The 23,523-nt window shown below is 37.1% G+C and overlaps 1 protein-coding gene across 4 annotated transcripts in view; it reads left to right on the top strand.

The window, feature by feature from the left end:
• Positions 1–23,523, top strand: part of RB1CC1 (RB1 inducible coiled-coil 1) — a 98,089-nt gene that overhangs the window by 1,546 nt on the left and 73,020 nt on the right. Inside the window, exon 2 of one of the 4 annotated variants that reach the window (XM_035708324.2) lies at positions 12,325–12,408. The exons of the other annotated variants lie outside the window; for them this stretch is intronic. The gene's annotated coding sequence lies outside the window, so the exon portion shown is untranslated. The remainder of the gene's footprint in view (positions 1–12,324; positions 12,409–23,523) is intronic. 4 annotated transcript variants of the gene reach the window in all.

Here is a 23,523-nt window from a genome sequence, read left to right as displayed (position 1 = left end):
TGTAGGGAGCCCGATGTGGGACTCGATCCCGGGTCTCCAGGATCAGGCCCTGGGCTGAAGGCAGCACTAAACTGCTAAAGCACCCGGGCTGCCCAGACAATTTTTTTTTAAAGATTTATTTATTTATTTATTTATTTATTTATTTATTTATTTATTTATTTATTTATTAATTATAGACATAGAGAGAGAGAGAGAGGCAGGGACACAGGAGGAGGGAGAAGCAGGCTCCATGCCGGGAGCCCGACGCGAGACTCCATGCAGGGACTCCAGGATCGCGCCCTGGACCAAAAGGCAGGCGCCAAACCGCTGAGCCACCCAGGGATCCTCCCCCCCCCCCCCCCCCAAGACTACTTTTTAAAAGTAATTTAATTTTTATTTTATTTTTTTATTTATGATAGTCACAGAGAGAGAGAGGCAGAGACACAGGCAGAGGGAGAAGCAGGCTCCATGCACCAGGAGCCCGCGCCCTGGGCCAAAGGCAGGCGCCAAACCGCTGCGCCACCCAGGGATCCCTAAAAGTAATTTTATTTAGTTGATTTTGAATCTTTTCATGTCAGTCAAATTTAGGGTTAATTATTGACCTAGTTCTTTTGATGTTGGATGACAGGGTGAAGCAGTACTCTTGTCTCAAAAAGTTTTTCTGGCTCTTGCTAACAAATACAAGTTCAGAATGCGTGGCAGATTGACTTTTAGCAAATCAAATTCATAAAGTCCAAAAGGGCAGAGGACACAAGACCTTTGTTTTTGAAAAGCCACACTTCTGAACCTAAATTTTTATTGTATTAGCCTGAGAAGAGCTTGTATTTGGCTTCTGATTTTGAGACTGTCTTTAAATCTTCATGTATTCATCAAATGTTCGAGCACCTGCTACAGGCTTTACTTTGCAGATACATGGGGCTTTTGTTTTTTAAAACAGGAATATTGGGCAGCCCCGGTGGCGCAGCAGTTTAGCGCCACCTGCAGCCTGGGGTGTGATCCTGGACACCTGGGATCGAGTCCCACATTGGGCTCCCTGCATGGAGCCTGCTTCTCCCTCTGCCTGTGTCTCTGCCTCTCTCTCTTTCTCTCTAAATAAATAAATAAATAAATAAATAAATAAATAAATAAATCTTTAAAAAAATAAAAAATAAAACAGGAATATCTAGTAAAATGTTCTTTTTTTGCATAACACTCTTTTCTAATCCCAATTAAGCTTTTCATTTGTAGTATAGATAATAGTGGCTCAAGAAGCTCAAGTGAAAATCTGGCAGTACCTCTCTCTATACATTCATTCATGCAGTTAATATTGACTTACACTGTTGGAGCATTATTGCAAGTTTGCAGTATTTGCAAGTTTGAAAGAAAGTTACTAAAAGGAGATTTGGGTTTTATGGAGTGTAGGGGGATATTTTAGAGGCATGATCTGACATGAATAAGTCACATCACTTTTCCTTAAAAAGATGTCCTAGTCACCTCAACACCTGTTGGCTTGGGATTTATCACGTACCTACTCTGTGCTAGGTACTGGTCAAGAAATGCTAGGAATTTGGCAGCAAACAAGCCAAATCCCCATACTTATTGGAGAAAAATAAGTAAGGAGTAAAAGATACATGCTAGGAAGTGGAGGAAAAGCAGAAGAGAGGAGATGAGTATCAGGATTAGGGGATTGAAACTTCAGAAGTCCTCACTCATTGGTAACTTTGGAATGAAGACCCAGGAAAAGTGAGAAAGCTAGCTGTGTGACTATCTGGGGCAAAAACATTCTTGGCAGCAGGAATAGTAAACGGGAGGGCTCTGAGATAATTGGCATATACAAGAAAAAATGGAAAGGGTACTGCAGGTGGACTAATAGCAATGAACGGGAGGGTACTCTGAGAATGGTAATAGTGAAGACTCTACAGATACTCGGGGGCCTGCGGTAATAGTAAGGAAACAGTACCATACTGTAACCATCCCGTTGCAAAAGCCACAGAGATTTGTTCCAGAAAACCCAGCAGCATGAAAGCTTTCTAGCATGAAAGGCTAGAAGGCAACTTGTACTACATTCAAGAAATGTTAAACCCCTGCAACACAGTTTTAGCTCCTGCAACATGAATGATGAACAAGAACTTTGTATGTAACCTTTGAATAAAAGATTGTAGGAAATTTTGAACCATGGGGAATTTTAAAGAAGATAAATTGCGAATGTTGGCTGCTTTGAGAGACTGGAATAGATAAAATGCTAGAGAAGCAGATTGTAGAGTGCTAGGTTGATGTTGTACTTACTGTTGTACATAAAAGTATGTAAATTTTAATTGTCACATTTCTGATTTGTTTATTATTGTGGGCCTAATAAACCTAATTGCCTGTAAGAAGACCTCTGTGGTATGGTCCCTGAGAGGATGGCATTTCTTTCCATCCCTCGGTAAAGTTGAGGTCCTTTTAAATTACTTTCTCCTAATATGAGTGCTGTCATGCACCCTTTCTTTCATTGATTTGTTTCTTCTTTCATAGCTGTTTAGTGAGTACCCTGAGTATTATGAAATGACACCCCACCCTCTTTCCCACCTCCAAGATTTTGCTCTTTTGAATTCTAATATTCTATTGGCTTGTAATTATGATAAGGGATGAAAATAATTGCAATCCCTTTTCCATTTCTTTGTTACTGGTTTGGGACTATACACATTATTTTTTCCCTCATATTCTACATGTAGTTGATCAGCAGCTATCCAGAATATCTGTTAAAATATTAGTCAGATTAGTACCGTATTGTTAATATATCCATGGTTGTTTTAGCCATTGTATGCAAATTCCAGATGTGCACATCCTTTTTTTTTGATGTTGCTATTGTGTTTACAGATGGTCTTTGTTTAATAGAACAAAGCTAATTCAATATTTGCTATATATAATTTTGATTTCATTTTCAAACTATCATAAAATGAAGCGTAGAAATGTAACACTTTTGCTATAGACATAATTATGTCCATATATTAAAGAATTTAGAAAACCTGAATTCACTTTTAAAGGGAATGTCACAACTTGGTATTGCCATCCCTTAAAAATTATACTGTGCACAGTCCTGGATGTTTTATTTTAATTGCTGACAAGAATACAGAAAAAAATGGATGTGGCTTCCATACGTGGCATAATTTAGAGGAAGAACTGTTATCTAGTAAATTTGACTGAATTTCATTTTAACTTTCTTTTTGTATTTCTGTTAAGCAGAAGTTACGAAGTGACATAGCATATATTAAAAAAAACATGTTTAAATACCCTAATAATTACAAAGTGAATTAAGTTTTTTATGAGTGAGGCTAATTCAAAATGACATCTAGTGATATTCTGTATTGGGACTTTTGTTTTTTAGATTTACTAATATTCCAAATTCAAATTATCTGCAAGTCATGCATTTTACATAATTTTTATGAATGGCAGGACAGCAAATGTGAAATACATTAATATGTATTGATGGAAATATTCCCACATTGTATTATTCAATTCAAACAAGCTGTATAGCATATGCATGATGTTCATCATCTCATTTTTATAAAACCAAACTGTTTGTATATACACATACATTTTTTTTTTTTTTTGGTATGAATAGGGAAAAAAAGCCCAGAAGCCATACTATTAAAAGTATTCCTGTTGTCTCTATTCTTTTGGTGCTATCTGTATATGAAGTTGCTTGTCTAGTTATAGCTTTGTTTAGGAGGCTCTGAACTTCTATGGAAAAGGTTCTCTTTGGGAGAATGTGAGGAAAATGGCTGACTTACTCTTTTTCCCCCCCTTGGCAGAGAAAAAGGTAGGATCAGATAGAAATAATCTGATATGGAGGGTTCGAAGTCCCATTTTCAGTCCCCTGGGTAACCTAAGATTTTCCATATGTGGTGAACATTATTTTCATTGGTGCAGCACGCAGTGACCCCTCCATGGAATCATATTCTGCAATTTGCAGAATTACAAATCAGACAAAATTATTCCTAAGTCTTGTTCTTTCTCCATGAAACTTTTGGTCCAACGTATCTAGTTTGTCCAGATTTTGTGAATTCTACTAGACTTGAAAGCAACTTGTGGGAAATTGTAATTCCAACACCTAGCACAGTTTCTGGCTAATGTTGGATGTTTAACAAATTGAGAGTGAGTAATGACTTAAATGTATTCAGTTTGGGACATCAGAAATTGAAGTCTTTCCCTTTGTTTTCCCCATAAGGAAGCTAATTTTAAATTTTAAATAGTTGACAGTAAACTGGAATAGCTGACCTAATCATTATGGTGGCAGCCTCTCAAAGAGGAAATTGTAAATCTCCGGTTGATAAATTGGATAGTGTTTTACATATATATATAAAGGAGATGCTTTTATATCGCTACTCGCCCCCTCACTTATAGCTGAATGTATCCCAAGAGTATCCAAGCAGGGCAAATGTCTTTTTATGATGTGAGATTTTTTTTTTTCTTCCTCTGATAATTCCTACTACCTTATGTAGCTAGTAAGAGCTCTGTAAATTCAGAGGGAAAAGAGTGCTTGTGGGCCACCCACGGTTAGGGAAAACTTCCCAGTAGTGCTAATGAACCATGTTTTTGCACTGTACTTGGATGAGTAAAAATCAGATTAGCAGAAATTGGGGAAATTGATTCCAGCAGGGCAATATAAAGTGAGAGAATATAAGTTTCATGTAGAAGAGTAGTTGGAAATATTTCTAGAAAGGTAAACTAGGGCTTAATTATGAAGTCCATGAATGTCAGAGTTAAAGTTATAATCGCCACCATTTTTAGAGCTTTTATTATAGTCCTTGCGCTGGAAAGGAGTCTGAAATACATTCTGTAAAAGGTATCATTTCAGTTTATGGGTGGTCAACTGAAGTGCAAAGGTTATTTGAGCCTCATTGGGAGAGATGGGATTCACACAGAGGTAAATCTTGCTTCAAAGCCTGTACTTTTATTTTAATATTTATGTAGCTTTAAGCCAGCGTTGGCAAATTCACATTCTTCAAGGAGAAGACATAATGAAATTCAGTGAAACTGTGAGGTACTATACTTGAGGTCACAGGAGAGAGCTACAAAGAAACAAGCTACAGAGGGTGGTAGGCCATTGATTTGTGTCTTGCTGTAGGCAACTGTGAGGATCTAGGGAAGGTTCTTGAGGGGTGCAGCCTGGAGACAGTAGTTAATAACTGGTGTAACTGGTTCTAACTGCTCAGGAAGACTTGGAGCAAGATGGAGCCTTAAAGGCAGCAAGAAGAGTTTCCAGGCTCTAAAATAAGAGTTATGTCATTGGAAAATTAAGGATTGGATTCTAAAGGAAAAATGGATAGGCTTTTAGATGGAAATAACTGAAGTTGTGAACAATGGGAGAATGATAGCTTTTTTAACAAAAGAAGTTAGGGAATAGTTTCAAAGGAGAAGCACTGAATTGAAATGTGGATTTGTCAAGTTTGTGGTATCAGAAGCATGATTGCTAATGGAGGATATTTAGCATCTGCTGAGTGCTAGTCCTGTGCCTGGGGGCAGAGACCTGGGTTAGTTAACCAACAGTATCTGACTTTTGTATTGCATTATCAGTTTGCATAACTCCTCAGTTTATCTGTAGGTTCTTTGCATTTTCACATCAACCCTGTGAGATTGGGAGTTTCTCTTTGTAATGAAAATAACAAGTTTAAGGGTGCTTGGCTGGCTCTGTCTGTGGACTCCTGGTGCTGTGAATTCGAGCCCCATGTTAGGTGTAGAGCTTACTTAAAAAATCTTACCAAACAAAAAAATAATAATAATTTAAGTTTGATCAGGTTAGTCTGAGTCACACAGTTGTTAGTGGGAATAGGACTTACATACAGCTCTTCTGATTCCAAATCTCATTTTCTTTTCACAGTTCTGTTTTCCCTCTTACATATATGTAAAGGTAACAGTTGGACAACTAAATATGAGTGACCATGTAGGGAAGATAGTTGAATGGGAAGGCAAACCTACACTGGGATGGCAGATTGGGGGCTAGAATGGGAATAGTAGGTGGGGGTCATTGTCTTATTCTTTTAGTTGGACTGGCTCTTCAAGGGCAACATATTCAGGTTCTTTATTTCTTGGTGTTGCATAAAAAGTGTTGTCTTTTTTTCTTTTTCAAAATGGAAATAAGTATTTTTACCTCTGATTATAAGTGTGATTTTTTTTAAAAGATTTTATTTATTCATGAGAGACACAGAGAAAGAGACATAGGCAGAGGGAGAAGCAGGCTTCTCACAGGGAGTCTGATGTGGGACTCGATCCCAGGGCGCTGGGATCATGCCCTGAGCCAAAGACAGACGCTCAAACTCTGAGCCACCCAGGCGTCCCCATAAATGTGATTTTTAAGGAGACCAGGGAAAGTGAAAGTCCTGCATCCAGAAATAGCCGTTGTAACAAAATTGATGCTAAAAATGGTTCCAGAATTTTTTTTTTTTTAGGTTTTAATTTTACTTCTAGGTAGTTAACACGGTGTTATTAGTTTCAAGTGTACAATATAGTGACTCAGTGATTCTGTATATCATCTAGTGCTCATCATCATAAAGGTACTAATTAATCCCCATCACCTATTTAACCTATCCCCCCAACTTCCTCCCCTCTGTTAACCATCAGTTCTATATAGTTAAAAAGTTTGTTTTTGGTTTTCATCTCTTTTTTCCACCTCTTATTTAATTTGTTTCTTAAATTCTGCAGATCAGTGAAATCCTATGGTATTTTTCTCTGACTTCTATCACTTAGTGTTATACTCTCCAGCTCTGTCCATGTCATTGCAAATGGCAAGATTTCATGCTTCATGACTGAATAATATTCTTTCTTGTGGGGAATGTGTGTGTGATACATCATATCTTTATCCTTTCATCAGTTGATGGACACTTGGACTGCTTCCATAATTCGCTATTGTAAATAATGCTGCTGTAAACATAGGAGTGCATCCATCCCTTTGAATTAGTGTTTTTATATTTTGGCGGTAAATACCCAGTGGTGTAATTGCTGAATCATAGGGTAGTTCTGTTTTTAACTTTTTGAGGAACCTCCATGCTGTTTTCCATAGTGCCTGCACCAATTTGCAGGAGTGTTCATTTTTCTCCACATCCTTGTCAACACTTGTTTCTTCTGCTTCTCATTTTTGCCACCCTGACAGATGGGAGGTATTATCTCATTGCAATTTTGATTTTCATTTCTCTGATAAGTGATGATGAACATCTTTTCATGTGTCTGTTGGCCATTTGAATATCTTCTTTGGAGAAATTTTTGTTCATGTCTTCTTGTTTTTTATTTTGTTTTCTTTGTGTTGGGTTTTATAAGTTCTTTATATAGTTGGGATATTAATCCTTTATCAGATATGTCATTTGCAAATATTTTCCATGCAATAGGTTGTCTGTAGTTTTGTTGATTGTCTCCTTACTTGTGCTTTTGTTTTCTTTGCCTCAGGAGAAATAGCTAGAAAAAATTGCTGCAGTCCAGACTTCTTTAATGCTTTTGTGTACATGTACTCCTTCACCATTAGTTAATAAAATAACAATAAAATCCACAAACAGAATCACATGATATATACTATAATTACTTTTCCTACTAAATAATAAATGCATCACTAATCAGTATGTAAAGAGCTACCATTTTAAATGTCTAAATAATATATAGCTGTACCGTAATTTGACAAATCATGATTGATAGCTTTCTGATTTTTCATTGTTAAAAATAAAAATTCATTGGGTATATACCTTGGTACATTTGTTTGTTTATTTGCTTCCAATATTTTCAGAGGTAGGGTGGTGGTTTGTACATTTTAATTTATACAATTTAAATTTTGATACATATTGCCAGATTAAATCTCTTTATAAATTGTACCAATTTCTGTTCTTGTCAAAACTGGCAGTGTGCTCATTGTGAGATATCAAGAATCCAAGAATCAACACTGTTCCTTCTGGTCATCAGAAGTAACCTAAAGGGTAAAAACTGATGACATTTCAGTAGAATTAATCTTTCTGCATGGTGTAGATAGCCATTTGTCATAGTACGGTTGCATGAACATTTTATCCTTTCCCCCAATTTGAAATTCTGTTATTGTTTATATGAAGATATATTTGAATCTATTGTTCCATAAGTTATCTATTAATGGGCCAGAATCGCAGGTTTAATAGCTGTTAGACTATGTTTGACATGTTTTGATAAATACTCTTTCCTACAGGGTCTCTGTCTCTCTCTCCCTGCATGTATAGATGTAGATACGTATACAGGTGTATATATATATACAATGGAGACTTAATAGTTATTGTCTCAATGGACAGAAACTAAAGACACTGTTTAGGCAAGGGGGACCACATAATAATTTTAAGAAAATCTATATCAGGGCGCCTGGGTGGCTCAGTGGTTGAGCATCTGCCTTTGGTTTAGGTCGTGATCCCGGGGTCCTGGGATCGAGTCCCTTATTGGGCTCCCTGCATGGAGCCTGCTTCTCCCTCTGTCTGTATCTCTGCCTCTCTCTGTGTCTTTCATGAATGAATAAATAAATAAAACCTTTAAAAAAAAAAAAGGAAAGAAAAAAATCTTGTCAATTATTTACTTGTCTATTGCTTTTAATTTAAAACTGGGTTAGGGTAGCCCAGGTGGCTCAGTGGTTTAGGGCCGCCTTCAGTCCAGGGCCTGATCCTGGAGACCCGGGATCAAGTCCTATGTGGGGCTCCCAGCATGGAGCCTGCTTCTCCCTCTGCCTGTGTCTCTGCCTCTCTCTCTCTCTCTCTCTCATGATTAAATAAAAAAATTAAAAAAAAAAACTGGGTTAGCTTGTGTCATACTTATGATTTCATTTTATAAAAATTAATTTTTATAGAAAATGAGTATGGGGCAGATTTTAGCAAATCTTGACTTTGGTAAAAAGTAATACTGTATTATGTACTAGGCTGAAATTTTCTGTCACATAAAGTTAATTTGTAACTCAGCAGCAGTTGACTTAAATGCTGGCAATTTACCATTGTGTGTAAGAATATAGTTCTTAGATCATTTAGATGCAATCCACTTAGAAGTTTGATAGATTTTATGTAGGTCAGGGGAAAGTGTGCTTAATGAGCAATCCCAACTTCGTAAATTGATAAAAGGGTTAACACTTCTTAATGTTTGATTTCTTCAAGGAGATTAGTGATTTGCTAAGCTTATCTTCTTAGATTTTAGCAAATGTGATTGGGGAGGGTAAATCATTGGTTTCTAGCAGGAACTCAATTTTACATATCCTTTTTGGTATTTTTTGGAATGACACCTCCTTTACGTGAACTCATGCTCGTTTCTTCTCAGTACAACTTTTGCATATCTCTATTGTATGTACCGCATTGTATTGTCATATTCATTTTATGTGATTAAGCTTTTTTTAAAGATTTTATTTATATATTTATTCATGAGAGAGACACAGAGAGAGAGAGAGGCACAGACATAGGCAGAGGGAGAAGCAGGCACCATGCAGGGGGAGCTGGACATGGGACTCCATTCCCCCCCCCCCCCCCATCAGGCCCTGGGCTGAAAGGGGCGCTAAACTGCTGAGCCACCTGGGCTGCCCTGTGATTAAGCTTTTTTTTTTTTTTTTTATATGATAGAGAGAGAGAGAGAGAGAGGCAGAGACACAGGCAGAGGGAGAAGCAGGCTCCATGCACTGGGAGCCCGACATGGGACTCGATCCCGGGTCTCCAGGATCGCGCCCTGGGCCACAGGCAGGCGCCAAACCCAGGGATCCCCTGTGATTAAGCTTCTTCAAAGGAGATAGCATATACTTCTTTTTTTTTAATCTTTAGAAGCTGGCACATTAAGTAAGTTAGAACGGAATTTAATGTGAATCTGACATTTTATAAAAACTTGGAGGAATTAGCCAGTGTACCCTTCTCAGTTTTTAGTTGAAGAAACTGAGATTTGGTGAAATTAGGCTCTCGTGTCACAGAAGGAAAGATGTGAATCTAGGGCTAAAACCCAGATCTATCTTCTGTTTCAGTATTTTTTCAGGATGAGTTCTGTTCATTTTCACGATGCCCAAAGATGTGCTTGGTTATTAATGCCTAATGCCCCTTTTGCTTAAGATTTTAACAATTATATACCAAGGAGTGAATTCAGCTTTGTTGGGCCATCTTATTTTGATAGCAAGCATAGAGGATATATAGTACATTCTTACAAAATATTCCTGTGGATTCTCTTTGAGCCACTTTGTATTTGTTTTTCACAGTTGTGGTTCTTGCACTAGTCCTTCTCCATAGCCTTGGCCTCATTCATTGATTATCTAATGTCTTGGTAGTAGGTTAGGTACTGTAGTGTCTTGAAGAGAGGTGTAAAGCATGGCCAAGTTTTCTCTAGCTGTTTACAGTATGGTTTGGGGAATGTAAGGCATTTCACCTGTGGGGAAAAATATAGAGAAAGACATTTATTTATGTTCTGGATACAAACACTATTTGATTAGTTGAAACTTAAAGTTCTGGGCTCTAAGTGCTTTAGGTACATTGTTGACAGCCAGTAGATTGAAGACTTTATGATAGGGTGTTTGTGACTTCATGGTTATAAAATAGAGACAATGAAATGACATGAGTAAGGCAAGAATTATTATCTCTCTCAGGCTTATGATTTCATCAAGAGATCAGTTTAAATGGTATGGAGTTTCATGTAATGAGGCACAGGCACAGAAAGACAATATTGGATATTTACTCCAAAAAATTTAGACAGTTGAGTAGATGGTATGAAGCATTTTTAGTTGGGGAGAGTTAAAGTGACATTAAAATAAGACCTCTAACATTTTTTGTTGGTAGTATTCTCCAGGATGTATTTGAAATGAAATCTACTGAATAGAGGAGCTCAGTTAGATTGTTGTCAGAGCTTGGATACACAGTAGTAAGCTCTGAATTAGATAGCTTAATTGGGAGTAAGTAGAAGAGAGTGGTTTGCAGACCAAAGAGTACTTACTATATATATGACATCAGAGTTGATTACCATTGGTGAATCCCGGTCAGCAGGAGAAACTCTGGAGATGTTTAAGGTAGAGAAGATTATTATCTTTCTTTTTTAATTAAAGAGCCTTGGGATACCTTGGCTCTAAGGAAACTACCAAAATTTAGCAAGTTGGATGAGGTCTTTCTCAGTTAACTACTTGACGTCTGTTTTGTTGATCACTTACTGCTAGTAGTATTCTAACAATATGTCTACTTGTGAGAGCCTACTCACTCAATAGGTGTTCTTGAGTACTTTTTACGTTGCAAGAGTTACTTCCTGTTCCTAGGTAACATTTTGGACTATGTAATGTGCAGTTGGTATTGTACTAAATATTAAGCTCTTTGCATAGGTAATTTTACTTGTTTTCCACAAAGCTTTATGAGATAGGTATTACTAACATTCCCATTTTATACATTACCAAATGGAAATCTTGATGTATAGGGATGAGGACGTTTTTTTAACTACAGATTTTTAGTTGATAAAGTCATGTGGCTCATGGATTGTCTAGAGAAGATATAATTAAATAAAATTTCATAACTGACTTAAATTACAGTCTTTATGGAAGTTATTTATTTATTTATTTATTTATTTATTTATTTATTTATTTAGAAAAGATTTTGTTCATGAGAGACAGAGAGAGAGAGAGGCAGAGACACCGGCAGATGGAAAAGCAGGCTCCATGCAGGGAGCCCGATGCGGGACTCGATCCCCGGTCTCCAGGATCACATTCTGGGTGTTTTATATTTTAAGAAGAGAATTTTAAAAATTATGAATAAATTTTTTGGCACCCATTTAGAGCATATAATAATTTTTATAAACCACACTTTTCAGTTAGAATCTGAATTAAAACTTTCGCTTACACAAAAATTTGTTCCATCACCCATTGTGTCCAATATGTGAAATATGGAAAAAAAATAAATACAGAAATAAAATTATTCTTGAGCCAAACAAACTCTGCTGTGAGTAATATGAGTAAACACATATATTCAGAAATATAGAAATCAAACTTTCATTTTGATTGAAAATGAAACTCTGCTGTGAAACTATGATGTGATCACATAAAAATTTGTAATCCAGGGTCAAAGTAACAGCTAAAGACAGAAGTAGATTTTTTTTCAGGAAAGACTTTCGCAATTTAGGAGCTAAGGTACAGAAGAGAGAAGTTAAGGTCAGGCAAGTTTATAAAGAGATTTAGGTGATGGGAAAAATGGTGATCTGTATGCTATCCCTGTGTATGGAATAGGACTGAATGCTCATGTGAAGAGTAATGAAACTCCAGGACGGTAACTGTTTATTTTCACATTAGGTAGTTTGAATTGTTAGTTATGTTTTGTTAACCTCACAAGATTGTCTCTGTCTTGAAGAGACACTTTGGTCTCTTAGATGGCTTGAGCCCTGTACATCAACTTTATCTTACAGAATCTTGAATAGGCAGACATTTTCGATGTCCTCAAGGTCAAAGTTCTTCTCATTGCAGTGATAATCCAGGAACACTTGTAACTTGTAAGTAAATTTTAATTTTCATGTCTGTGGTGATCTTTGTTGAAAAATTAAAGGCGTGTAGTTTGAGAGTCAGAAAACTGCAAATCCTTTGTATGTTGATAGGTGTTGGTATAAAATGAAAGTTTGATTTCTATATTTCTGAATATATGTGTTTACTCATAGGAAGCTGGGATTTTCATTTTATTTGCCATTATTGTTCACAGAGCCCCTATATATTATGTATTGTATATTATTTGTATATTCGCTTGTTCGTGGATTGGCTGCAAATATGATGTGCTGAGATTTGATATATATGCTAGGTCCAGACTTTTTCAACAAGTTCACAATTCTCTGAGAAATTACGGAAAAGAATTTCTTAGCACTGTCTTAACACAGTGAAAAGATGCTTTCAGAAAGTGTTTCAGTAACTTGCTATCAACACGCAAAAAAAAGAACAACAGCTGTGGGGGGAAATTAAATTTTTGTCCAGCATGAACTTCAGGAAGTGTGGGACACATAATTTCTAACATGCATGTCACCCTTATATAGGCATTGTCAGGAGTTAGGTTTAGAGCAGACAGGGTTCCTTACAGCAGCCTTTTATAGAATGGACTTGCGTTAGTGAATAACTCCTAGTATTGCTCAAAAAAGCAAAAACAAAAACATAACCAAAATGCAGAAAAACCAGGTTATTGAGCCAAGCTTTTAGCTATACTATTTTTGTTCTCTTGAAGGTGTGAGAAACCTCTGGAAGTGTTCTGTAAGTTTTGTTTTGTTATTGTATTTTTATATTTACTTATTATGGAAGTTAACAGAAATAGGCAATAGAATATTGATCACATGTAACCATCATTTTGTATGAATAGTTATTTCATGGCCTAATCTTGTTTCAGTTATATGTCATGGCACCCCTATCCCCATCACCTCCCCTTCTCTTACAACTTGTGTCTTGTAAATTTTGAAGAACAGTATACCTTCAATAACCCAGCAAGGAAAATGTTTCCTCTACTTTTTAGATGAGAAAATTGAATCTTAGGGAGTATAAGGTACTTTTTTCAACTCAACCTATAAGTAGCAGATTAAGAATCTAAATCAGGGGGCGCCTGGTTGGCTCACTTGGTTAAGCATCTGCCTTCAGCTCAGGTCCTGGTGAAGCCCTATGTCAGGCTTGTCAGGCTCTGTGCTCAGCTCCCTCTTCCTGCTTATGCTTGATCTCCTGCATGCTATTTCTCACTGTCTCTCTTGAATGTTTCTTAAAAAAAATTAAACCAGGTCCGTTAAGCTCTTGCTATATGAGTCAGTTGTTTTTCCTTCACATTAGGTCAGATTATAACCAGGAAGGTGGTGTATTCTGGCAGCAGCTAAATTGTTTTTACTAGGTTATTACTAATTCCAGTGCTAGAGGTATTTATTTACCATTGTGTATTTCTCTCATGTTTTTACACATTTGTGGTCATATTATGCGTATTGTTTTCATTCAACATCATAAGTTTTTAAAAAATTATTGTATATCTTGTTTTACTGTATGAATAGATGAATGAGTAGCCAAGTATTTTTAACACTCTTCACAAGTAGTGAAGTATTTTGTATATACTTGAACTATAATTTTATGGTACAGTTATTAGGTTAAGAGAAATGTATGTTTATGAAACTTCTACTTACCTACTCATGAACACCAGTTGCTTTTCCAAAAAGTCAGAATTATTTATAGTGGATCTCCAGCTATAATATATGAATGCTGAATATGATTATCAAAATGCTTGTGATAACTTTTGTACTATTTTGTAGAAATTTGCAAACGTACATAAAAGTAGAATATATTTTAAGTTTTTATTTTAATCCCAGTTAACGTATAGTGTTAATTTCAGGTGTACAATATAGTGATTCAGCACTTCCATACATCACCTGGAGCTCATCAGGACAGGTGTACTCTTTAATCCCAATTTCCTATTTAGCCCATCCCTCCACCCCCTCCTGTGTATCCCTTCTAGTAACCATCCGTTTGTCCTAAGTAGAGAGACTACTACAGTGAATCTAATCTGTCCATCCCATGTGCTTTAATAGTTACTGGTATTTTGGTGATCCTAACTGTCCTTCTGCCTTACTTACCTTTCCCTCTCTCTCCCCCTTCTGCTTTCGTTATTGCTAGACTGTTTTAAAACATCTCATATCATTTTACACACTAATTTTCCAGAATGCATTGTTTCATAACTAAAATGCCATTGTCATGACCAAAATGGAATAGTAATTCTTCTGTATAGTCTAATACTTAATTCATCTTCAGATTTCCATGCTTAATTTCAAAAGTATATTTTATAGTAGTTTTATTTTAGGATCCAAAGAAGTCCACACATTTGATTATTATCTCTTACATTTTCTTTAATAGGTAGACTTTTTCCTGTGTTTTTGAAGCCATTAAGTTAGGTCATTGTCCTGTAGAATGTTTATTTCTGAATTTAGCTGGTTATTTTCTTATAATACTGTTTTTCTTTTCCCCTACACCACATGTTACCTATAAACTGGTAACTACATAGATGTAAAAGTTTTTTTAAATTGGGGTTTGTGTTTCTTGGGGAGGAGATAGGCAAGAATATTTCATAGGTAAACTGTATACATCCGGTTGAGACACAGAAACTTGATAGCAGTGTGACAGGTGATCAGTATGTTCATGTTTGTCATCAGGCTTAATCTGTCAGATTTCTTCTAATTATTTTAATGTCTATTGATGTATAGATCCATTATTTCATTGCAAAATTGTCATCTTCCATATTTTGCCTGTAGTAATAGTTGGAGCTTTTCTACAAAAAGCTATTTCTTCATTATATTGGTTATCTGAAGTATAATTTATGTGGGAAAGAGAGCATAAGTCCTTAAATCCTTCCCTTTTTTATTTCTAGAATAGGTGCTACTCTAACTCAGTGAAGGTTGGTTTCTTTTTTGTATCATTATGAACATGAATATTTACAGAGTTTATACTAATTGTAGTATATAACACAGTATTTGTAAGTATTCTTTGTATGCTTAGACAGTGCCATCTTAGTCACGAAAGCCTGTTGAAGTTGATTTCTTTCCCTTTTGACCTGGTCTTATTATTCTTTTGTAGCTTTTTTGCTTAATGGCATATCTTAATTTTACAGGCTTATGTGATCAGTACGTTTTTCTACTTCAGATTTTTGGAATCAGACACTTCTCCAAAGGTCCCATTTAGAAACCACAACATGGGTACAGTGATTTTAGAGTTATATGTACAAATATTCTGAAGTTAGATGGAACAGTCTCTATAAGACTTCTCTCACTTTGAATACCAGCCACCTGTTTGGTGGTGCCCAGGACCATGCACTTCGGATCAGCTGACTACAGATTTGGTGTTCCTCCAACCACCTTCAGGTTGGAGAATTCACTAGGATGGCTCACAGACCTTGGGGAAATGCTGTACTTAATTATGATTCACTTAATTATGATTTCCTTTTCCTTGATTAGCAAAAGGATGCACATTAAAATTAAAAGCAGGCAAAGGGGGATCCCTGGGTGGCGCAGCGGTTTAGCGCCTGCCTTTGGCCCAGGGCGTGATCCTGGAGACCCGGGATCGAGTCCCACGTCGGGCTCCCGGTGCACGGAGCCTGCTTCTCCCTCTGCCTATGTCTCTGCCTCTGTCTCTCTCTCTCTCTCTCTCTCTCTCTCTATGACTCATAAATAAATAAAAATTAAAAAAAAAAAAAAAAGCAGGCAAAGGAAGATGTGCATGGAGAGTCTGGAAGGGTTTGAAATGCAGATCCTCTGGTTGCCCTCTCCTGTGGAATCATGGACAGAATTACTTCATCTTAGCCAGAGTGTGTGACACTACATTAGAGTAATGCTAACTCGGGAAGCTTACCTGAGTCTTTGGTGTCTGGGGTTTTTATTGAGGCTCTATCATCTTTATATGGTAGAGACCTTTAGTCTCTAGCTCTTCTTGGAGGTCGTCCAACTAATGGCTTTAGTTTCCATTTTTTCTGGAGATGGGAATGGATACTGTATATCCTAAAGCTGCCATCATAAATCATTCACATTGTTAGACTGTTCTAAAGCCCCCAAACAGACATTCCTTATCAAGCAGAACATTCCTCAGGTTCCCCTCCTCATAGCCAAGAATAAAGGCCAGACCTCTCTTTGATAAGGGTAATTCTTTTTTTTTTTTTTAAGATTTTATTTATTTATTTGAGAGAGAGTACACCAGCAGGAGAGAGAGAGAGAAGCAGGCTCCCCACTAAGCAGGGATCAGTGGGGTTGGATCCCAGGACTCTGGGATCACGACCTGAGCCAAAGGCAGATGCCTAACTGAGCCACCCACGTGCCCCTGAATAAGGTGAATTCTTTACCCTACAAGGTACTGTGGCTACTTGGTTATTGCTCTAGGTTGTCACTGCCTTTATTTCAGTGGGGTTATAGATGATGTGTTTTTATGCAAAGAGAAATTTTGTGCAAACTAACATTTTACTTTATTGTATATCTTTTCTCTTAGATTGAAAATCTAGGAATCTTAGTCTGAAACTCTTGCTTGTTTAATAGGTGAAAATAATGTCTTTTTCAGATTTGTATTCCTTTACTGAGAAGGTTTCATGTATTTTTCTCATTTGTTAACTACTTGAATCACTTTCTCATGCACTATTTATTGTGGATTTTTAGGATTTTCTTACTAATTCATAGAAAATTTTTTTAAAGATTTTATTTATTTATTCATGAGAGACACACAGAGAGAGGCAGAGACACAGGCAGAGGGAGAAGCAGGCTCCATGCAGGGAGCCTGATGAGGGACTCGATCCCGGGACTCCAGGATCACACCCTGGGCCAAAGGCAGGGGCTAAACCGCTGAGCCACCCAGGGATCCCTGAAACTTTTTTTTTTAAGGCTGTTAACCTTTAATTACTTGTTGTAACACTGTCCCATTTACCAGTTTTGAGGAGAAAGTCAGATCCCATCTTTTGATATTTGGATTAAATAAATGAAGTGCAGGTAATGGAAAGATTCATCCATTTTTTTTGATTTCTCCCCTTTCCCCTCCCCATAAGTCAGAAAATGAGTAACTCCTGTGACCTGCCCAGAAACTGGTCCTGTGTTAGAAAGCTAGCTGGGAAATTGGGCCTGTCTCCTGGAGGGCTTCCTCTCTGCTGTTGTTGCTATCATTTCCAGGGAGTGTTGCGGTTGCAAACAGCATGTGTTCACCATTAGGCTTCAGTTCTTGACTGTTAGATGCCTGGTGATAACCCAGGTATGTGCAAGCTCTCAGTGAATTGGCTGCAGTTGCTCAAGCCTTAGAGCAGAAGCTGGCAAACTTTTTTTGTAAAAGACCAGATAAGTATTTAGGCTTTGCTGGTTAAGATGCAAGATCAAGGCTGTTTATGTAGATTTTTATGTAACAGAAGAAACCTCTCCCTTGCCTTGTCCCATGAGTCCAGAATGAGCCATCCAAGGTGGTATGCATGCTTTGTGCTCATGCTCAGTTGCTATCAGTTGGAGATCTTTTTTCTGGACACACAGGGACCACCTAAGTGATCATGGGCCTGGCAGGCTGGGGATAGAGGCCAACCCAATACTTTCTGCCCAGGGACTCCCAGATCCTGAGTTGCCTCGCTCTCTGAAAGTGTGGCTTGAGACAGGTGACTTTCTGGGTCCCCCATTCTCTTGCTGGTTATACTCTGCTGCCAGCAGAAGCTGTGGAGTCCCTGCCATGTTGGTGGCCCCCAGTGAGTACCCTGAGTAGTGAAAGACAGCACTGGTAAAGGAATGGGTCTCTGTGACTCCACTTCTACCTTGGAACCATGATGCCTGCTTAGCTCTGGGGGCTGCAGAGCAAAGGAGACCACTTTCAGTATTTCACTCAGCTGTGTTCTTGGCTACCATACGTAAGTTCTTCTGTGTACATACATTCCTTTAGCTGTGAAGTTTTTGGAGAATCCCACTGTGTAAAGATGACCCACAATATGGAAGAATTTCCAGTCTTTGCCCCCTGCAAGGAACCATGTTATCTGTGTACCCAGGGGAATCTTGTTCTCCCATAACCTGGGACTACACCAGTTCTTGGCTGGTGACTCATTTTTCACTTGAAAACCTTACCATTTGTCAAGTTTTGAAGTGTTCTGCCATTCCACTCCCCTTACATAATCTTGATATTTTTTTGTGTTGTATTTAGGAAGTACAGTTTAGGAAAATGAAGGCTTAAAAATGGTTCTAGAAAGTGGTAGAATTGTTGGGGGAAAGCAAGTATTGGGATTTCTAATGGAACAGTAAAATGGCAAGTCATGGGATGTATTTACTATATGTGTTTTAGTGGTACATTCATGTTCTTTCCTTCTAGTTCCAGCCATAGATTTGAACTGATTGTTTCGGCTATTGTGACTTTGAGAGATGATTGAACTTTTTTTGATGGGGATGATACTAGCTTTTCTCACAGAAATTGTAAGGATATGTAGCTGTTACAGTTTTTAGTTCTTGTTAACAATCAATGGCAGTTACTGTTAAGTCAACAATATTCATATCTTTAAAGAATAAAACAAAAGTACAAGCAGATATTTTAGAGTTATGTATAATTACAAATAATTGCATTTTTGTAGCTATTCTTCTTGAAAGTAGATAACAGGAAATTTTTGTATAGATAAAAAATTTTCATGTTGGGACACCTGGGTGGCTTAGTGGTTGAGTTGAGCATCTGCCCTCAGCTCAGGTTGTGATCCTGGGGTCCTAGGATCAAGTCCCACATCAATCTGTCTGTGTCTCTGCCTCTCTCTGTGTCTCTCATGAGTAAATAAGTAGAATCTTTAAAAAAGTTTTTTTTTTTCATGTCATCTAGCTAAGATGTAGCCTTTGTGAGAATAGGCAACTTTATCATATTGTTTGCTCTTATATATCCAAAGCTAAAAAAGGGCATCCTAGCTCCTCAGGTGAAATTTTTATTGAATAAATGTTGTAAACTGAAGTTGGTCCAAACTCTTGGATCTCATACTAACTTTCTGCTTTTGGGCAAGTTGTATAATTTCTGTATCTTTTTCCTCAACCCCAAAAAGAAATAGTTAAAATGGGTATCTTACATGTTGCAAAAAATAAGGGAATTATTATGTATAATATTACTTAGCGTAATTACTGGCATATAATGAATCACTCAGTGTTACTTATGATCATTTTGTATGTCATATATATAGAACATATGAAATTAAATATGAGTGTTTTGTGACTGGAAGCTATTAGGTTTTTTTGTTTGTGTGGGGTTTTTTTTTTGTTGTTGTTATTCCCTTTTAGTTTTTACTTTATGCTTTTGGTTTTGTTTTTCAGTTTCAGTATAGAGTGTTATTAGTTTCAAGAGTATAATATAATGACTCAACAGTTCAACACATTACTTAGTGCTCTTCCTAAGTATACTCTCTAATCCCCTTTACACCTATTTTACCCATCCCCCACACACCTCCCCTCTTGTAACTAAGAGTCTGTTTTTTGGTTTGTCTTTTTCTTTGTTCACTTGTTTTGTTTCTTACATTCCACATGAATGAGATCATATGGTATCTGTCTTTCCAACTGACTTATTTCACTTAGCTTTATACCCTCTAGATCCATCCATATTGTTGCAAATGGTAAGATTTCATTCTTTTTTATGGCTGAGTAATAGTCCCTGTGTGTGTGTGTGTGTGTGTGTGTATACAGCCCCTCATTTTTCAGTGGAACCTAGGTTGCTTCCATATCTTGGCTATTATAAATAATGCTACAGTAAACATAGGGGCACATATATCTTTTTGAATTAGTGTTTTTGTATTCTTTGGTTGAATACCCAGTAGTGGAATTACTGGATCATATGGTAATTTTTATTTTTAATTTTTTCCCTCCATGCTGTTTTCCACAGTAGCTGCACTAGTTTGCATCCCCACTAACTGTACATGGGGGTTCCTTTTTCTCCACATTCTTGCCAATTTTTGTTGTTTCTTGTATTGTTGATTTTAGCCATTTTGACAGGTATGAGTTAATATCTCATTGTGATTTTGATTTGCATTTTCCCAATAATGAGTGATAATGAGCATGTTTTCATTTGTCTTTTGGCCATTCCTGTCTCTTTGAAAAAGTGTCTGATCATGTCTTCTCTCTTTTTATTTTAGATATTTATTAGGGGAGAGAGAGAGATGAGCAGGGAGGAGGGGCAGAGGGGGAGAGAATAAGAGAGAGAGAGAGAGAGAGAGAGAGAGAGAGAGAGAGGGGCAGACTCACTGCTGAGCAGGAAACCCAACATGGGGCTTAGTCCCAGAACCTGGAGATCATGACCTGAGCCGAAGGTAAACATTTAACCTAATGAGCCACCCAGGCGCCCATCATTTTTAATTGGATTATTTGGGGGTTTTTTGGTGTGGAGTTGTAGAAGTTCTTTATATATTTTGGATATTAATCACATATGTATCAGTTGCAAATATCTTCACCAATTCAGTAAGTTGTCTTTTAGTTTTGTTGATTGTTTACTTTGCTGTGCAGAAGCTTTTATTTTGGCGTAGTCCCATTACTTTATTTTTGCTTTTGTTTGCCTTTCTGCAGTGGACAGACCTAGAAGAAAGTTGCTATAGCTGATGTCAGAGAAATGCCTGTACTCTCTTCTAGGATTTTTATGGTTTCAGATTTCACATTTAGGTCTTAATCCATTTGAGTTTATTTTTGTGTATGGTATAAGAAAGTGGTCCAGTTTCATTCTTTTGCATGCAGCTATCCTGTTTTTCCAGCAGCATTTGTTGAAGAAACTTTTTCCCATTGCATATTCTTAACCTCTTTTGTGAAAGATTAATTGATCATATAATCTTGGGTTTATTTCTGAGCTCTCTTCTGTTCTATTGATCTGTGTGTCTGTTTTTGTGCCAGTACCATACTATTTTGATTACTACAGCTTTTGAGTATATCTTGATATCTGGCATTGTGATACCTCCGGTTTTATTCTTTTTCAAGATTGCTTTGGCTCTTCTGGGTCATTTGTGGTTCCATGCAAATTTTAGGAATACTGTTGGCTGACATTTACTCAAAGACCACCAGAGCTTGTAAGACCCATGGGGCAATGATGACTCACTTTACGAGTTAGATTTTTCTCGTGTTATTTTAACACAGGCCCTGGGTGGTAGATGACAATAAATAGGATATAGAGTGAAGATTCAGAGGGAGGCTTCTGCTTAAAGTTGCCAGAGCTGGGCAGCCCGGGTGGCTCAGCGGTTTAGCGCTGCCTTCGGCCCAGGGCCTGATTCTGGAGACCCAGGATTGAGTCCCGCGTTGGGCTCCCTGCATGGAGCCTGCTTCTCTCTCTGCCTGTGTCTCCGCCTCTCTCTCTCTCTCTCTCTCTCTCTCTCTCTCATGAATTAAAAAAAAAAAAAAAAAAAAAGGTTGCCAGTGCTTTGGCTTCAAAGGTAATGGATGAAAACATGGGATGTTACATCAGGATAAGTCAGGAGGTCCTTCTCAAAATGATGCTGTCATTAATATCACTTAGGAACTGTTAGAAATGAGCTAAATGAAAAAGAAAAAAAATAAATTACTTAAATGACAGTGTCAAGTGTGCCTATATAGTGGAGTAAAATTATAGCCTAAGTTCTAGAGCCACAGCAATCAGAACTGTCTGTGAACTCGTTTTACATTATTCGTGAATTGTACATACAGACTAATTTTCAAAGAAAGTTTGTTTGGGTAGCTGTTTATGTAAGCATTGTTAATGATTGTGGTTTTTAGGTTGAGCTATTTGTTAGGGTGAACACCAGGTGAAAAGTTTGGTCTTTTTGTAAGGCACATAGTAGCTGCTACATTTAACAGAGTTTCCTTCATTTACTGTAAGTATTATGGAACAAAGGAATGACACTGAGTCCATCTTTACAATAATTTCTGAAGCCTATGATATTGAGAGCAATATTGTACCTAGCTCATGAAAAGAAAAAGATAGAGTGTTCCAGATTGAAAGAGATTAAATAGATTTTACAGTTAAACACAATATATTATCCTGAATTGGATCCTAGATTGAGGAGGGAAGACTGTAAAACATATTGATGGCAATAATTTGAGTAGAAACTATGGATTAGATAATAATATGGATCTATGTTAAATTTCATGATTTGATGAATTTACTTTGATCATGTAGAGAAAATCCTGTTAGGATACATCTTGAAGTATTTATGGATGAGACATTCTGTCTGTAGATTGCTCTCAGCTCAGAAAGAATATATCTTAATGTGTGGTGTATATGTATATATAGAGAGAAAGAGAAATCAAATATGTAGCATGAAGTGGCCCAAATGATAAAGCAAATGGAGCAGTATATGTTGTTGATAACACTGGGTAAAGGGTGCAAGGAGCTTTTGGTACTATTTCTGTAACTTTTTTCTAAGTGTGAAGTTATACCAAAACAAGGTAAATAGTATTTAAAAGGAAACAGAAGTAAAAAACTTATAATATAATGATTATTATAAAGATTTTATATTGAGATTCACAAATGTATTTTCTTGTATTGCTTTACCCACCTTTATAGAACAGGCTTTTGTTGTCCTTCCTATGACCTTATTTAAATGTAACCCACATGGAGGCCCACTTTGATCACCCAAATCTAAAGTAGGTCTTTCTTGCTACCCAATCCTCTTTCTTTGCATTTATTGCAACTTATAGCATGTTTACTTTCTTCTTATTTCTTTTTCTTCAAGACTGTGATCTCTATCAGGGGAAAGATCATGTCTATTTTGTTCACTAAATACACAGTCCTGACACATAAGCTCAGTAAGTGTTTGTTCTGTTTGGATGAATGAATGATCTCTGCTGCCAATACTCCTTCCATTTGAGTCACCATACTTTTAGCTACCTAATCCTTCAGAAAACAGAAGAACTCCTTTTAACTTGTAAGATAAAGTGTACTCTTGGACTTGGAGGTGGTGGTGCAGTCCCACCCAAACATTGGAGAGTTGACAGAGGAAAAAGAGCCCAAGAAGGAGTGCTAAATTCTTATTCCCTGCCAAGTAGCAGGCTAATACATTGAATTTTTTTTCATACTTTTTCTCCCTTAATTCTCATAATATCCCTATAATGTAGGAAACTATATTAATTATCTTTTGCTGAGTAAGAAATGTTTTAGGTTACATTTTCTGGATATAGGTTGGCTGGGTCCTCTGC

The sequence above is a fragment of the Canis lupus genome, chromosome 29 (genome assembly GCF_003254725.2).
Source record: "Canis lupus dingo isolate Sandy chromosome 29, ASM325472v2, whole genome shotgun sequence".
NCBI lineage: Eukaryota > Metazoa > Chordata > Mammalia > Carnivora > Canidae > Canis > Canis lupus.
This window is presented reverse-complemented; position numbering and strand designations above follow the sequence as displayed.